This window comes from Notamacropus eugenii, chromosome 6 (genome assembly GCF_028372415.1).
Source record: "Notamacropus eugenii isolate mMacEug1 chromosome 6, mMacEug1.pri_v2, whole genome shotgun sequence".
NCBI classification, from domain to species: domain Eukaryota; kingdom Metazoa; phylum Chordata; class Mammalia; order Diprotodontia; family Macropodidae; genus Notamacropus; species Notamacropus eugenii.
In genome coordinates this window covers 154,402,668-154,406,514 of record NC_092877.1, presented here as the reverse complement: position 1 = coordinate 154,406,514, position 3,847 = coordinate 154,402,668, and positions in this window count along the sequence as shown.

Here is a 3,847-nt window from a genome sequence, read left to right as displayed (position 1 = left end):
TTGTGCTCTTTTTCCAAGTTGCTGACTCTTTTTTTTCTAAATTCTCTTGTATCCCTCTCATTTATTTTACCAATTTTTTCTACCTCTCTTAGATGACTTTTAAGATCCTTTTTGAGCTCTTCCATGAATTCTCTTTGGGTTTGAGACCATTTCTCTTTTCTCTTTGTGGTTTTGTCCACAGATATTTTAACGTTGTTGTATTCCTCTGAGTTTATGTATTGGTCTTCCCTTTCACATTAAGAACTTTCTATAGTCAGAATTTTTTTTTTTGTTTCTTGCTCAGTTTTTTTGGGGGGGGGCCTTTTTTCTCTTTTAAAATTTGAGTTCTGCTCCCAGGGTGGAAGGTTTCTTGTGCAGGTAGCTTCAGGACCTGACTGTTTACCTGGTGTTTCACTGAAGTTGCCCTGAGGCCTATGCATGACCCTTGTGTGTAGTACCACACTGAGAGTGTAGTGTGGGGGAGGCTGGTGCTGCTGGCAGCCATAAGGATCTGGCAGCTTACCTGGTGCTGAGATGAGGTTCTGGTGGTGGTTTCTGGTATGTGCTGAGGCCAAGTGGAGTGTTTCTGCATTTTCCCAGGGCTATACTGAAACATGTGGCAGTCTGGCCTCTGCAGGATGTCTGTTTGCCCAGGGTTGAAGCAGGGGTGGTTCTCAGAGCTGGGGTCTTCCAGTTCCCTTACTATGCTGGGGGCAAGTGAAAGGGTGGAAGGAAGGGGTGCTGTTATGTTTGCCTGTTTTACCACACTGGGGCTCAGAATCTCCTGCTCATTTGCTGAAGTGGGGCTTACTTCTGGCTTTCTGGGAAGCTTGCTGTCCTAAACTGCATTCCCCCTTTACCCAAGTAAGACAGGTATTTCTTGCCAATCTTCCAAATTTCATAGTCTAAAAGATTGTTTCACCCTATCTTTTTCCTGGTTCTGCTATTCTAGGATTTATTTTGGGGTGCAATTTTATGGGTGTTTGGAGGTGAATATGGGAGAGTTAAGAGGATTTATTGCTTACTCTGCCATCTTGGGTCCCAGAACTCTGTATATAAACTTTTAAAAAATATTTGAATAATTATATTTCAATAGAATTAGTTTTCTTGATAAGTCTACATAGTTTGTTTTATGCATCAAAATGTTCTGAGATGAGGCTTATAGATTTTACCATAATGCTAAAGGGGTCCAGGCACAAAAAATATAAAGATCCTTACTCTATGAAAAATTGCTAGATTTATGTTCAATCCCAGTGTAGTAAACACTCATAATGATTGAATCATGGGTTTTTCAAGTACTTAAGTAATTGATTATTATCATAATTTTAAAATTTAGAAATAAAAAAATCCATGACACTTTAAATGCAATTTTGAGCAAGACTTAAAAAATACAAATATCGAAACATAACTAGCTACTATACCAATCAACTGTTTACTATTGTCATTCACCAGCTTTAATCCTGTTTTGCTTCTAGCTTAAGCAGAACACAGTTTTCTAACTCACTCTTTCTTGGAGATGAATCCTACTTGGACTTGTGTCATGCTTGTAATTTTCAATAATTTCAACCAATGTCAAAATTCCTGCAATCTTTTTGTTGTTCCCGCCCTAAAGAAAGAGTATTATCCATGCTTGCTATCTCTTAATTCCAGGAAATGTTTCTTATTATCTTTTTCATATGAGCACTTTGAGAACCTGGGACTCTTGCATGTTTGCTCCTACCCTTTCAGAAACAGAGTGGAAAGCAAAATAATAACAGCTGACAATTATACAACATTTTGAAATTCACAGGATTCTATGAAAAGTACTACAGATACTTATAACCCCCTTTTAAAATTATTTATTTATTTTTAGTTCTCAACATTCACTTTTATAAGATTTTGAGTTCTAGAATTCCCCCCTCCCCAAGATGGCATGGAATCTGACACAGGCTTTATATTTATGATCATACTAAACATCTTTCCACATTAGTCATGTTGTGAAAGAAGAATCAGCACCAAAGGCAAAAACCATGAGAAACAAAAAGCAAAAAATGACAACAAAAAGAAAAAATAGTATGCTTTGATTTGTACTCAGACTCCACAGTTCTTTCTCTGGATATGGATAGCATTTTCCATCATGAGACTTGGAATTGTCTCAGAACATTGCATTGTTCAGAAGAGCTAACAACGTTGGCCATCACACAGTGTTTCTGGTACTCTGTACAGTGTCCTCCTGGTTCTCCTCACTTCACTCAATAGCAGTTCATGCAAGTCTTTCCATCATAACCTCCTTTTCAAAGTCAGAAACAGCCTTGGAAAAGATATTTGCCCTCATCAACTAGGTATTAATTGTCAGAGGGAGGATTTGAACCATGATCTTATTGATTTCAAATCATGTACTCTGTCAGCTGACCACATAGTCTCTGTGTTCATCAATGTGACTGCTACTCACTGACTTCCTTAGGGAGAAGAAGACTTTTCCTCCACCTGGTCACCTTTCTTTATTTTGTATAACTTGCCCATTGAAATAAAACATCTGTTATGTCCAAATTATATTAAAACTTTACTAATTAAACACTGCCTTGTTGATTTTCTTGGTAATGACTATTGCAAGTTTTCATCTGATCTTCTTTTGATCTCTCAAAGAGCTTATTCTCCTTTCCTGAATGTCAAATTATGAATGAATCCTAAAAGTGTTGCATGACTTTTAAATAAATAAAATTATTTGAATCTATCAAAGTCTTGATGAATTCTTTTAATTTACTTGTCTGTATTAACTAAGTTAAATAGCCACTAAAACTCCCTTTTGCTTTGTGCTAGATAGAGATAATATAAATTAATAAGCATTTTTATTTTTTTTCTCGTTTCCCTAGGATTACATCTATAATTCCTAGAAAAGGTCAGTACCATCACAGGGAGCCTGGCCTCACAGTTTGAATATAAGCATTTTAAAGGAATTAATCAGCCTTACACAAGCTAGGGGGTAACGAAATGCATTAACAACACTTGAATAGAAAATTAAGTCCAAATTCCACTCCACTGCTTCAAAAAGGGATATGTTTCAAGGAAAATTCCTTTCTCCTTTCAAAGGAGAAAGTAGTCACTGAATATATGGAATAAAGCAGAAAATGATGGTTTCATACATTATTCTGTGTGATTTCTAGTCTTAGGTTGGTATTCCATTCTAAAAGAAAAGGTCATCTTTATAATAAGCAATTTCCTTAGGTATGCATTTCAGAAAAGGTAGAGGACATACTATAAGAATCTTTGTAAGTACCACTAAATTTAGATGCCTGACAAACTCTTTTTAAGTAGCTTTGATTCATTTCAATTACATTATTATCTGTTTGAATGCCCCTTACCCAACCAGTTGGATCTGTATGTAGCAATACATTTTTGTCATTTTTTGGAGGGAAAATAAATGTCATGTTTGAGAGCAGGGATTAAAAAATAAGGTTATTAGCCAATATCTTTGAATTTATCAAAGAAAAACTAACCACAAAGAATATTGTTCCAATCTAAATGGGAATCTTTTCAAGGGTCTTCAGTTGCTCTTTGGGATTTGTAGGAGACCAACACTTCAAATTCCATCAGCAGCTTCTTATGTTGCCACTTTGGTAAAATTTTGATTGTAACAAGGATGAGAAAGTCTCACAACCATGGGTTTCTGTTTCAAAAGTATTTTCCTCATCCCTCACTCTTCTTTATTAATTTTACATATGACAAATATGTGCCTTGGTCATTGAAAACCCAAAACACATATTACAACTATGTAGTTATTATAATCATTGACTTGGACCTAAAGGAGATCATATAGATAATCTGGACCAGTCCCCTCAGTTTTTGGAGAAGGAAAGTGAGGCCCTAAAGAAATGTTTTAAGTAAGTAG